Raw genomic sequence first — 12,840 nt, forward strand, 5'->3', positions numbered from 1 at the left:
ATATGTTAATACAACAATATTAAACGCTGCGAGCAGGGTACGAACCTGCGCGGGAATATCCCGCTGGATATCAAGTCCAACGCCTTAATCACTAGGTCATCACAGCTTCTCCGCTAGTAACTTGTGGTTCACAGACTTTGTCTCTTTAGTAATAAATTAAAAAAGAGATAAGCATAAATTTAAAAAATACATAAGCAACGGATATTGATGGGAAAGATGTATTAATTAGAATTTAAAATGTATTCTGGATTAGAAGTCCAGTGCGCTATCCATTGCGCCACGAAGTCTCGCAACTTTTAATAGAAAACAGAACATTTTCCATATTTCGTACCATAAATTATTATCAAATTCTTGAAAATATTATGAGCTGCATTGGCCGGGAATCGAACCCGGGCCTCCCGCGTGGCAGGCGAGAATTCTACCACTGAACCACGAATGCTCGTTCGCGGTAGGTTATCTTTTCACTCTCGATTGCATTTTAATGTTTTTACCTTGAATAAAACAAAATTAAACGCTGCGAGCAGGGCTCGAACCTATGTGAAATATCTCGCTGGATTTCAAGTCCAACGCTTTGAGCACTCGGCCATCACAGTTACTACGTTAGTAATTTGTGGTTCAATGTTCATATGTTTACAAAATTAAACGCTGCGAGCAGGGTTCGAACCTGCGCGGGAATATCCCATTGGATTTCAAGTCCAACGCCTTAACCACTCGGCCATCACAGCTTCTACTTTAGTAACTTTTGGTATACAGATTTTATCTCTTTAGTAAAATTCAAAAAATACATAAGCAAGGGATTTTTGACAGGAAAGATGTATTAATTAGAATATAAAATGTATTCGCATAAATGAACACCATCTTCGCCGGGACTCGAACCCGGAACCTCTGGATTAGAAGTCCAGCGCGCTATCCATATCCGCCACGAAGACTCGCAAGGTTTAATCGAATCCCGATCTCCCGCGTGGCAGGCGAGAAATCTACCACTGAAACACCAATGCTCGTTGCGCAATAGGTTATCGTTTCACTCTCGATTGCATTTTGATGTTCATATGTTAATAAAACAATATTAAACGCTGCGAGCAGGGTACGAACCTGCGCGGGAATATCCCGCTGGATATCAAGTCCAACGCCTTAATCACTAGGTCATCACAGCTTCTCCGCTAGTAACTTGTGGTTTACAGACTTTGTCTCTTTAGTAATAAATTAAAAAAGAGATAAGCATAAATTTAAAAAATACATAAGCAACGGATATTGATGGGAAAGATGTATTAATTAGAATTTAAAATGTATTCTGGATTAGAAGTCCAGTGCGCTATCCATTGCGCCACGAAGTCTCGCAACTTTTAATAGAAAACAGAACATTTTCCATATTTCGTACCATGAATTATTATCAAATTCTTGAAAATATTATGAGCTGCATTAGCCGGGAATCGAACCCGGGCCTCCCGCGTGGCAGGCGAGAATTCTACCACTGAACCACCAATGCTCGTTCGCGGTAGGTTATCTTTTCACTCTCGATTGCATTTTAATGTTTTTACCTTAAATAAAAAAAAATTAAACGCTACGAGCAGGGATCTAACCTCCGTGAGAATATCCCGCTGGATTTCAAGTCCAACGCCTTAAGAACTCGGCCATCACAGTTACTACGTTAGTGATTTGTGGTTCAATGTTCATATGTTTAGAAAATTAAACGCTGCGAGCAGGGTTCGAACCTGCGCGGGAATTTCCCATTGGATTTCAAGTCCAACGCCTTAACCACTCGGCCATCACAGCTTCTACTTTAGTAACTTTTGGTATACAGATTTTATCTCTTTGGTAAAATTTAAAAAATACATAAGCAACGGATATTGATGGGAAAGATGTATTAATTAGAATTTGAAATGTATTCGCATAAATGAACACCATCTTCGCCGTGACTCGAACCCGGAACCTCTGGATTAAAAGTCTAGCGCGCTATCCATTGCGCCACGAAGACTCGCAAGGTTTAATCAAATCCCGATCTCTCGCGTGGCAGGCGAGAAATCTACCACTGAAACACCAATGCTCGTTGCGCAATAGATTATTTTTTCACTCTCGATTGCATTTTGATGTTCATATGTTAATAAAACAAGATTAAACGCTGCGAGCAGGGTACGAACCTGCGCGGGAATATCCAGCTGGATATCAAGTCCAACGCCTTAATCACTAGGTCATCACAGCTTCTACTTTAGTAACTTTTGGTATACAGATTTTATCTCTTTAGTAAAATTCAAAAAATAAATAAGCAAGGGATTTTTGACGGGAAAGATGTATTAATTAGAATATAAAATGTATTCGCATAAATGAACACCATCTTCGCCGGGACTCGAACCCGGAACCTCTGGATTAGAAGTCCAGTGCGCTATCCATATCCGCCACGAAGACTCGCAAGGTTTAATCGAATCCCGATTTCCCGCGTGGCAGGCGAGAAATCTACCACTGAACCACCAATGCTCGTTCGCGGTAGGTTATCTTTTCACTCTCGATTGCATTTTAATGTTTTTTACCTTGAATAAAACAAAATTAAACGCTGCGAGCAGGGCTCGAACCTATGTGAAATATCCCGCTGGATTTCAAGTCCAACGCCTTGAGCACTCGGCCATCACAGTTACTACGTTAATAATTTGTGGTTCAATGTTCATATGTTTACAAAATTAAACGCTGCGAGCAGGGTTCGAACCTGCGCGGGAATATCCCATTGGATTTCAAGTCCAACGCCTTAACCACTCGGCCATCACAGCTTCTACTTTAGTAACTTTTGGTATACAGATTTTATCTCTTTAGTAAAATTCAAAAAATACATAAGCAAGGGATTTTTGACAGGAAAGATGTAATAATTAGAATATAAAATGTATTCGCATAAATGAACACCATCTTCGCCGGGACTCGAACCCGGAACCTCTGGATTAGAAGTCCAGCGCGCTATCCATATCCGCCACGAAGACTCGCAAGGTTTAATCGAATCCCGATCTCCCGCGTGGCAGGCGAGAAATCTACCACTGAAACACCAATGCTCGTTGCGCAATAGGTTATCTTTTGACTCTCGATTGCATTTTGATGTTCATATGTTAATAAAACAATATTAAACGCTGCGAGCAGGGTACGAACCTGCGCGGGAGTATCCCGCTGGATATCAAGTCCAACGCCTTAATCACTCGGTCATCACAGCTTCTCCGCTAGTAACTTGTGGTTCACAGACTTTGTCTCTTTAGTAATAAATTAAAAAAGAGATAAGCATAAATTTAAAAAATACATAAGCAACCGATATTGACGGGAAAGATGTAATATTTAGAATTTGAAATGTATTCGCACAAATGAACACCATCTTCGCCGTGACTCGAACCCGGAACCTCTGGATTAAAAGTCCAGCGCGCTATCCATTGCGCCACGAAGACTCGCAAAGTTTAATCGAATCCCGATCTCCCGCGTGGCAGGCGAGAAATCTACCACTGAAACACCAATGCTCGTTGCGCAATAGGTTATCTTTTCACTCTCGATTGCATTTTGATGTTCATATGTTAATAAAACAATATTAAACGCTGCGAGCAGGGTACGAACCTGCGCGGGAATATCCCGCTGGATATCAAGTCCATCGCCTTAATCACTCGGTCATCACAGCTTCTCCGCTAGTATATTGTGGTTCACAGACTTTGTCTCTTTAGTAATAATTTAAAAAAGAGAAAAGCATCATTTTAAAAAATACATAAGCAACGGATATTGATGGGAAAGATGTATTAATTAGAATTTAAAATGTATTCTGGATTAGAAGTCCAGTGCGCTATCCATTGCGCCACGAAGTCTCGCAACTTTTAATAGAAAACAGATCTTTTTCCATAATTCGTACCATGAATTATTATCAAATCCTTGAAAATATTATGAGCTGCATTGGCCGGGAATCGAACCCGGGCCTTCCGCGTGGCAGGCGAGAATTCTACCACTGAACCACCAATGCTCGTCCGCGTTAGGTTATCTTTTCACTCTCGACTGCATTTTAATGTTTTTACCTTAAATAAACAAAAATTAAACGCTACGAGCAGGGCTCGAACCTCCGTGAGAATATCCCGCTGGATTTCAAGTCCAACGTTTTAAGAACTCGGCCATCACAGTTACTACGTTAGTGATTTGTGGTTCAATGTTCATATGTTCATATGTTTACAAAATTAAACGCTGCGAGCAGGGTTCGAACCTGCGCGGGAATATCCCATTGGATTTCAAGTCCAACGCCTTAACCACTCGGCCATCACAGCTTCTAGTTTAGTAACTTTTGGTATACAGATTTTATCTCTTTAGTAAAATTCAAAAAATACATAAGCAACGGATATTGACGGGAAAGATGTATTAATTAGAATATAAAATGTATTCGCATAAAGAACACCATCTTCGCCGGGACTCGAACCCGGAACCTCTGGATTAGAAGTCCAGCGCGCTATCCATTGCGCCACGAACACTCGCAAGGTTTAATCGAATCCCGATCTCCCGCGTGGCAGGCGAGAAATCTACCACTGAAACACCAATGCTCGTTGCGCAATAGGTTAACTTTTCCCTCTCGATTGCATTTTGATGTTCATATGTTAATGAAACAATATTAAACGCTGCGAGCAGGGTACGAACCTGCGCGGGAATATCCAGCTGGATATCAAGTCCAACGCCTTAATCACTCGGTCATCACAGCTTCTCCGCTAGTAACTTGTGGTTCAGAGACTTTGTCTCTTTAGTAATAATTTGAAAAATAGATAAGCATAATTTTAAAAACTACATAAGCAACGGATATTGATGGGAAAGATGTATTAATTAGAATTTAAAATGTATTCTGGATTAGAAGTCCAGTGCGCTATCCGTTGAGCCACGAAGTCTCGCAACTTTTAATAGAAAACAGATCTTTTTCCATAATTCGTACCATGAATTATTATCAAATTCTTGAAAATATTATTAGCTGCATTAGCCGGGAATCGAACCCGGGCCTCCCGCGTGGCAGGCGAGAATTCTTCCACTGAACCACCAATGCTCGTTCGCGGTAGGTTATCTTTTCACTCTCGATTGCATTTTAATGTTTTTACCTTAAATAAAACAAAATTAAACGCTACGAGCAGGGATCTAACCTCCGTGAGAATATCCCGCTGGATTTCAAGTCCAACGCCTTAAGAACTCGGCCATCACAGTTACTACGTTAGTGATTTGTGGTTCAATGTTCATATGTTTAGAAAATTAAACGCTGCGAGCAGGGTTCGAACCTGCGCGGGAATTTCCCATTGGATTTCAAGTCCAACGCCTTAACCACTCGGCCATCACAGCTTCTACTTTAGTAACTTTTGGTATACAGATTTTATCTCTTTGGTAAAATTTAAAAAATACATAAGCAACGGATATTGATGGGAAAGATGTATTAATTAGAATTTGAAATGTATTCGCATAAATGAACACCATCTTCGCCGTGACTCGAACCCGGAACCTCTGGATTAAAAGTCTAGCGCGCTATCCATTGCGCCACGAAGACTCGCAAGGTTTAATCAAATCCCGATCTCTCGCGTGGCAGGCGAGAAATCTACCACTGAAACACCAATGCTCGTTGCGCAATAGATTATTTTTTCACTCTCGATTGCATTTTGATGTTCATATGTTAATAAAACAAGATTAAACGCTGCGAGCAGGGTACGAACCTGCGCGGGAATATCCCGCTGGATATCAAGTCCAACGCCTTAATCACTAGGTCATCACAGCTTCTCCGCTAGTAACTTGTGGTTCACAGACTTGTCTCTTTAGTAATAAATTAAAAAAGAGATAAGCATAAAATTAAAAAATACATAAGCAACGGATATTGATGGGAAAGATGTATTAATTAGAATTTAAAATGTATTCTGGATTAGAAGTCCAGTGCGCTATCCATTGCGCCACGAAGTCTCGCAACTTTTAATAGAAAACAGAACATTTTCCATATTTCGTACCATAAATTATTATCAAATTCTTGAAAATATTATGAGCTGCATTGGCCGGGAATCGAACCCGGGCTTCCCGCGTGGCAGGCGAGAATTCTACCACTGAACCACCAATGCTCGTTCGCGGTAGGTTATCTTTTCACTCTCGATTGCATTTTAATGTTTTTACCTTAAATAAAATAAAATTAAACGCTGCGAGCAGGGCTCGAACCTATGTGAAATATCCCGCTGGATTTCAAGTCCAACGCCTTGAGCACTCGGCCATCACAGTTACTACGTTAGTAATTTGTGGTTCAATGTTCATATGTTTACAAAATTAAACGCTGCGAGCAGGGTTCGAACCTGTGCGGGAATATCCCGTTGGATTTCAAGTCCAACGCCTTAACCACTCGGCCATCACAGCTTCTACTTTAGTAACTTTTGGTATACAGATTTTATCTCTTTAGTAAAATTCAAAAAATACATAAGCAAGGGATTTTTGACAGGAAAGATGTATTAATTAGAATATAAAATGTATTCGCATAAATGAACACCATCTTCGCCGGGACTCGAACCCGGAACCTCTGGATTAGAAGTCCAGCGCGCTATCCATATCCGCCACGAAGACTCGCAAGGTTTAATCAAATCCCGATCTCCCGCGTGGCAGGCGAGAAATCTACCACTGAAACACCAATGCTCGTTGCGCAATAGGTTATCTTTTCACTCTCGATTGCATTTTGATGTTCATATGTTAATAAAACAATATTAAACGCTGCGAGCAGGGTACGAACCTGCGCGGGAATATCCCGCTGGATATCAAGTCCAACGCCTTAATCACTAGGTCATCACAGCTTCTCCGCTAGTAACTTGTGGTTCACAGACTTTGTCTCTTTAGTAATAAATTAAAAAAGAGATAAGCATAAATTTAAAAAATACATAAGCAACGGATATTGACGGGAAAGATGTAATAATTAGAATTTGAAATGTATTCGCATAAATGAACACCATCTTCGCCGTGACTCGAACCCGCAACCTCTGGATTAAAAGTCCAGCGCGCTATCCATTGCGCCACGAAGACTCGCAAAGTTTAATCGAATTCCGATCTCCCGCGTGGCAGGCGAGAAATCTACCACTGAAACACCAATGCTCGTTGCGCAATAGGTTATCTTTTCACTCTCGATTGCATTTTGATGTTCATATGTTAATAAAACAATATTAAACGCTGCGAGCAGGGTACGAACCTGCGCGGGAATATCCCGCTGGATATCAAGTCCATCGCCTTAATCACTCGGTCATCACAGCTTCTCCGCTAGTATCTTGTGGTTCACAGACTTTGTCTCTTTAGTAATAATTTAAAAAAGAGATAAGCATAATTTTAAAAAATACATAAGCAACGGATATTGATGGGAAAGATGTATTAATTAGAATTTAAAATGTATTCTGGATTAGAAGTCCAGTGCGCTATCCATTGCGCCACGAAATCTCGTAACTTTTAATAGAAAACAGATCTTTTTCCATAATTCGTACCATGAATTATTATCAAATTCTTGAAAATATTATGAGCTGCATTGGCCGGGAATCGAACCCGGGCCTTCCGCGTGGCAGGCGAGAATTCTAACACTGAACCATCAATGCTCGTCCGCGTTAGGTTATCTTTTCACTCTCGACTGCATTTTAATGTTTTTACCTTAAATAAAACAAAATTAAACGCTACGAGCAGGGATCTAACCTCCGTGAGAATATCCCGCTGGATTTCAAGTCCAACGCCTTAAGAACTCGGCCATCACAGTTACTACGTTAGTGATTTGTGGTTCAATGTTCATATGTTTAGAAAATTAAACGCTGCGAGCAGGGTTCGAACCTGCGCGGGAATTTCCCATTGGATTTCAAGTCCAACGCCTTAACCACTCGGCCATCACAGCTTCCACTTTAGTAACTTTTGGTATACAGATTTTATCTCTTTGGTAAAATTTAAAAAATACATAAGCAACGGATATTGATGGGAAAGATGTATTAATTAGAATTTGAAATGTATTCGCATAAATGAACACCATCTTCGCCGTGACTCGAACCCGGAACCTCTGGATTAAAAGTCTAGCGCGCTATCCATTGCGCCACGAAGACTCGCAAGGTTTAATCAAATCCCGATCTCCCGCGTGGCAGGCGAGAAATCTACCACTGAAACACCAATGCTCGTTGTGCAATAGATTATTTTTTCACTCTCGATTGCATTTTGATGTTCATATGTTAATAAAACAAGATTAAACGCTGCGAGCAGGGTACGAACCTGCGCGGGAATATCCCGCTGGAATTCAAGTCCAACGCCTTAATCACTCGGTCATCACAGCTTCTCCGCTAGTAACTTGTGGTTCACAGACTTTGTCTCTTTAGTAATAATTTAAAAAAGAGATAAGCATAAATTTAAAAAATACATAAGCAACGGATATTGATTGGAAAGATGTATTAATTAGAACTTAAAATGTATTCTGGATTAGAAGTCCATAGCGCTATCCATTGCGCCACGAAGTCTCGCAACTTTTAATAGAAAACAGATCATTTTCCATATTTTGTACCATGAATTATTATCAAATTCTTGAAAATATTATGAGCTGCATTGGCCGGGAATCGAACCCGGGCCTCCCGCGTGACAGGCGAGAATTCTACCACTGAACTACCAATGCTCGTTCGCGGTAGGTTATCTTTTCACTCTCGATTGCATTTTAATGTTTTTACCTTAAATAAAACAAAATTAAACGCTGCGAGCAGGGCTCGAACCTCCGTGAGAATATCCCGCTGGATTTCAAGTCCAACGCCTTAAGCACTCGGCCATCACAGTTACTACGTTAGTAATTTATGGTTCAATGTTCATATGTTTACAAAATTAAACGCTGCGAGCAGGGTTTCAACCTGCGCGGGAATATCCCATTGGATTTCAAGTCCAACGCCTTAACCACTCGGCCATCACAGCTTCCACTTTAGTAACTTTGGTATACAGATTTTATCTCTTTAGTAAAATTTAAAAAATACATAAGCAACGGATATTGACGGGAAAGATGTATTAATTAGAATTTGAAATGTATTCGCATAAATGAACACCATCTTCGCCGGGACTCGAACCCGGAACCTCTGGATTAGAAGTCCAGTGCGCTATCCATATCCGCCACGAAGACTCGCAAGGTTTAATCGAATCCCGATCTCCCGCGTGGCAGGCGAGAAATCTACCACTGAAACACCAATGCTCGTTGCGCAATAGGTTATCTTTTCACTCTCGATTGCATTTTGATGTTCATATGTTAATAAAACAATATTAAACGCTGCGAGCAGGGTACGAACCTGCGCGGGAATATCCCGCTGGATATCAAGTCCAACGCCTTAATCACTAGGTCATCACAGCTTCTCCGCTAGTAACTTGTGGTTTACAGACTTTGTTTCTTTAGTAATAAATTAAAAAAGAGATAAGCATAAATTTAAAAAATACATAAGCAACGGATATTGATGGGAAAGATGTATTAATTAGAATTTAAAATGTATTCTGGATTAGAAGTCCAGTGCGCTATCCATTGCGCCACGAAGTCTCGCAACTTTTAATAGAAAACAGAACATTTTCCATATTTCGTACCATGAATTATTATCAAATTCTTGAAAATATTATGAGCTGCATTAGCCGGGAATCGAACCCGGGCCTCCCGCGTGGCAGGCGAGAATTCTACCACTGAACCACCAATGCTCGTTCGCGGTAGGTTATCTTTTCACTCTCGATTGCATTTTAATGTTTTTACCTTAAATAAAAAAAAATTAAACGCTACGAGCAGGGATCTAACCTCCGTGAGAATATCCCGCTGGATTTCAAGTCCAACGCCTTAAGAACTCGGCCATCACAGTTACTACGTTAGTGATTTGTGGTTCAATGTTCATATGTTTAGAAAATTAAACGCTGCGAGCAGGGTTCGAACCTGCGCGGGAATTTCCCATTGGATTTCAAGTCCAACGCCTTAACCACTCGGCCATCACAGCTTCTACTTTAGTAACTTTTGGTATACAGATTTTATCTCTTTGGTAAAATTTTAAAAATACATAAGCAACGGATATTGATGGGAAAGATGTATTAATTAGAATTTGAAATGTATTCGCATAAATGAACACCATCTTCGCCGTGACTCGAACCCGGAACCTCTGGATTAAAAGTCTAGCGCGCTATCCATTGCGCCACGAAGACTCGCAAGGTTTAATCAAATCCCGATCTCTCGCGTGGCAGGCGAGAAATCTACCACTGAATCACCAATGCTCGTTGCGCAATAGATTATTTTTTCACTCTCGATTGCATTTTGATGTTCATATGTTAATAAAACAAGATTAAACGCTGCGAGCAGGGTACGAACCTGCGCGGGAATATCCCGCTGGATATCAAGTCCAACGCCTTAATCACTAGGTCATCACAGCTTCTACTTTAGTAACTTTTGGTATACAGATTTTATCTCTTTAGTAAAATTCAAAAAATAAATAAGCAAGGGATTTTTGACGGGAAAGATGTATTAATTAGAATATAAAATGTATTCGCATAAATGAACACCATCTTCGCCGGGACTCGAACCCGGAACCTCTGGATTAGAAGTCCAGTGCGCTATCCATATCCGCCACGAAGACTCGCAAGGTTTAATCGAATCCCGATCTCCCGCGTGGCAGGCGAGAAATCTACCACTGAAACACCAATGCTCGTTGCGCAATAGGTTATCTTTTCACTCTCGATTGCATTTTGATGTTCATATGTTAATAAAACAATATTAAACGCTGCGAGCAGGGTACGAACCTGCGCGGGAATATCCCGCTGGATATCAAGTCCAACGCCTTAATCACTAGGTCATCACAGCTTCTCCGCTAGTAACTTGTGGTTCACAGACTTTGTCTCTTTAGTAATAAATTAAAAAAGAGATAAGCATAAATTTAAAAAATACATAAGCAACGGATATTGATGGGAAAGATGTATTAATTAGAATTTAAAATGTATTCTGGATTAGAAGTCCAGTGCGCTATCCATTGCGCCACGAAGTCTCGCAACTTTTAATAGAAAACAGAACATTTTCCATATTTCGTACCATAAATTATTATCAAATTCTTGAAAATATTATGAGCTGCATTGGCCGGGAATCGAACCCGGGCCTCCCGCGTGGCAGGCGAGAATTCTACCACTGAACCACCAATGCTCGTTCGCGGTAGGTTATCTTTTCACTCTCGATTGCATTTTAATGTTTTTACCTTGAATAAAACAAAATTAAACGCTGCGAGCAGGGCTCGAACCTATGTGAAATATCCCGCTGGATTTCAAGTCCAACGCCTTGAGCACTCGGCCATCACAGTTACTACGTTAATAATTTGTGGTTCAATGTTCATATGTTTACAAAATTAAACGCTGCGAGCAGGGTTCGAACCTGCGCGGGAATATCCCATTGGATTTCAAGTCCAACGCCTTAACCACTCGGCCATCACAGCTTCTACTTTAGTAATTTTGGTATACAGATTTTATCTCTTTAGTAAAATTCAAAAAATACATAAGCAAGGGATTTTTGACAGGAAAGATGTAATAATTAGAATATAAAATGTATTCGCATAAATGAACACCATCTTCGCCGGGACTCGAACCCGGAACCTCTGGATTAGAAGTCCAGCGCGCTATCCATATCCGCCACGAAGACTCGCAAGGTTTAATCGAATCCCGATCTCCCGCGTGGCAGGCGAGAAATCTACCACTGAAACACCAATGCTCGTTGCGCAATAGGTTATCTTTTCACTCTCGATTGCATTTTGATGTTCATATGTTAATAAAACAATATTAAACGCTGCGAGCAGGGTACGAACCTGCGCGGGAGTATCCCGCTGGATATCAAGTCCAACGCCTTAATCACTCGGTCATCACAGCTTCTCCGCTAGTAACTTGTGGTTCACAGACTTTGTCTCTTTAGTAATAAATTAAAAAAGAGATAAGCATAAATTTAAAAAATACATAAGCAACGGATATTGACGGGAAAGATGTAATAATTAGAATTTGAAATGTATTCGCACAAATGAACACCATCTTCGCCGTGACTCGAACCCGGAACCTCTGGATTAAAAGTCCAGCGCGCTATCCATTGCGCCACGAAGACTCGCAAAGTTTAATCGAATCCCGATCTCCCGCGTGGCAGGCGAGAAATCTACCACTGAAACACCAATGCTCGTTGCGCAATAGGTTATCTTTTCACTCTCGATTGCATTTTGATGTTCATATGTTAATAAAACAATATTAAACGCTGCGAGCAGGGTACGAACCTGCGCGGGAATATCCCGCTGGATATCAAGTCCATCGCCTTAATCACTCGGTCATCACAGCTTCTCCGCTAGTATATTGTGGTTCACAGACTTTGTCTCTTTAGTAATAATTTAAAAAAGAGAAAAGCATCATTTTAAAAAATACATAAGCAACGGATATTGATGGGAAAGATGTATTAATTAGAATTTAAAATGTATTCTGGATTAGAAGTCCAGTGCGCTATCCATTGCGCCACGAAGTCTCGCAACTTTTAATAGAAAACAGATCTTTTTCCATAATTCGTACCATGAATTATTATCAAATCCTTGAAAATATTATGAGCTGCATTGGCCTGGAATCGAACCCGGGCCTTCCGCGTGGCAGGCGAGAATTCTACCACTGAACCACCAATGCTCGTCCGCGTTAGGTTATCTTTTCACTCTCGACTGCATTTTAATGTTTTTACCTTAAATAAACAAAAATTAAACGCTACGAGCAGGGCTCGAACCTCCGTGAGAATATCCCGCTGGATTTCAAGTCCAACGTTTTTAAGAACTCGGCCATCACAGTTACTACGTTAGTGATTTGTGGTTCAATGTTCATATGTTCATATGTTTACAAAATTAA

General features: G+C 40.6%; 19 non-coding genes across 19 annotated transcripts; all 19 read right to left on the bottom strand.

Moving 5' to 3' along the window:
- Nucleotides 1-643: 643 nt before the first annotated feature.
- Trnas-uga (transfer RNA serine (anticodon UGA)) lies at nt 644-725 on the bottom strand. Its single transcript has one exon. It is a non-coding gene; the product is annotated as a tRNA-Ser (tRNA).
- Nucleotides 726-1,415: 690 nt separating this feature from the next.
- On the bottom strand, nt 1,416-1,486 carry Trnag-gcc (transfer RNA glycine (anticodon GCC)). Its single transcript has one exon. It is a non-coding gene; the product is annotated as a tRNA-Gly (tRNA).
- Nucleotides 1,487-1,691: 205 nt separating this feature from the next.
- Nucleotides 1,692-1,773, bottom strand: Trnas-uga (transfer RNA serine (anticodon UGA)). The gene has a single exon. It is a non-coding gene; the product is annotated as a tRNA-Ser (tRNA).
- Nucleotides 1,774-2,677: 904 nt separating this feature from the next.
- Nucleotides 2,678-2,759, bottom strand: Trnas-uga (transfer RNA serine (anticodon UGA)). Its single transcript has one exon. It is a non-coding gene; the product is annotated as a tRNA-Ser (tRNA).
- Nucleotides 2,760-3,340: 581 nt separating this feature from the next.
- On the bottom strand, nt 3,341-3,413 carry Trnak-uuu (transfer RNA lysine (anticodon UUU)). The gene has a single exon. It is a non-coding gene; the product is annotated as a tRNA-Lys (tRNA).
- A 486-nt stretch (nt 3,414-3,899) lies between these two features.
- Nucleotides 3,900-3,970, bottom strand: Trnag-gcc (transfer RNA glycine (anticodon GCC)). The gene has a single exon. It is a non-coding gene; the product is annotated as a tRNA-Gly (tRNA).
- Nucleotides 3,971-4,183: 213 nt separating this feature from the next.
- Trnas-uga (transfer RNA serine (anticodon UGA)) lies at nt 4,184-4,265 on the bottom strand. The gene has a single exon. It is a non-coding gene; the product is annotated as a tRNA-Ser (tRNA).
- A 128-nt stretch (nt 4,266-4,393) lies between these two features.
- Trnar-ucu (transfer RNA arginine (anticodon UCU)) lies at nt 4,394-4,466 on the bottom strand. Its single transcript has one exon. It is a non-coding gene; the product is annotated as a tRNA-Arg (tRNA).
- Nucleotides 4,467-4,952: 486 nt separating this feature from the next.
- On the bottom strand, nt 4,953-5,023 carry Trnag-gcc (transfer RNA glycine (anticodon GCC)). The gene has a single exon. It is a non-coding gene; the product is annotated as a tRNA-Gly (tRNA).
- A 205-nt stretch (nt 5,024-5,228) lies between these two features.
- Nucleotides 5,229-5,310, bottom strand: Trnas-uga (transfer RNA serine (anticodon UGA)). The gene has a single exon. It is a non-coding gene; the product is annotated as a tRNA-Ser (tRNA).
- Nucleotides 5,311-5,997: 687 nt separating this feature from the next.
- Trnag-gcc (transfer RNA glycine (anticodon GCC)) lies at nt 5,998-6,068 on the bottom strand. The gene has a single exon. It is a non-coding gene; the product is annotated as a tRNA-Gly (tRNA).
- A 204-nt stretch (nt 6,069-6,272) lies between these two features.
- On the bottom strand, nt 6,273-6,354 carry Trnas-uga (transfer RNA serine (anticodon UGA)). Its single transcript has one exon. It is a non-coding gene; the product is annotated as a tRNA-Ser (tRNA).
- Nucleotides 6,355-7,770: 1,416 nt separating this feature from the next.
- Trnas-uga (transfer RNA serine (anticodon UGA)) lies at nt 7,771-7,852 on the bottom strand. The gene has a single exon. It is a non-coding gene; the product is annotated as a tRNA-Ser (tRNA).
- A 688-nt stretch (nt 7,853-8,540) lies between these two features.
- Trnad-guc (transfer RNA aspartic acid (anticodon GUC)) lies at nt 8,541-8,611 on the bottom strand. Its single transcript has one exon. It is a non-coding gene; the product is annotated as a tRNA-Asp (tRNA).
- Nucleotides 8,612-9,586: 975 nt separating this feature from the next.
- Trnag-gcc (transfer RNA glycine (anticodon GCC)) lies at nt 9,587-9,657 on the bottom strand. The gene has a single exon. It is a non-coding gene; the product is annotated as a tRNA-Gly (tRNA).
- A 205-nt stretch (nt 9,658-9,862) lies between these two features.
- On the bottom strand, nt 9,863-9,944 carry Trnas-uga (transfer RNA serine (anticodon UGA)). Its single transcript has one exon. It is a non-coding gene; the product is annotated as a tRNA-Ser (tRNA).
- A 1,116-nt stretch (nt 9,945-11,060) lies between these two features.
- Nucleotides 11,061-11,131, bottom strand: Trnag-gcc (transfer RNA glycine (anticodon GCC)). Its single transcript has one exon. It is a non-coding gene; the product is annotated as a tRNA-Gly (tRNA).
- A 204-nt stretch (nt 11,132-11,335) lies between these two features.
- Nucleotides 11,336-11,417, bottom strand: Trnas-uga (transfer RNA serine (anticodon UGA)). Its single transcript has one exon. It is a non-coding gene; the product is annotated as a tRNA-Ser (tRNA).
- A 580-nt stretch (nt 11,418-11,997) lies between these two features.
- On the bottom strand, nt 11,998-12,070 carry Trnak-uuu (transfer RNA lysine (anticodon UUU)). The gene has a single exon. It is a non-coding gene; the product is annotated as a tRNA-Lys (tRNA).
- Nucleotides 12,071-12,840: the final 770 nt, after the last annotated feature.

This window comes from Styela clava, chromosome 3 (assembly GCF_964204865.1).
Source record: "Styela clava chromosome 3, kaStyClav1.hap1.2, whole genome shotgun sequence".
NCBI classification, from domain to species: domain Eukaryota; kingdom Metazoa; phylum Chordata; class Ascidiacea; order Stolidobranchia; family Styelidae; genus Styela; species Styela clava.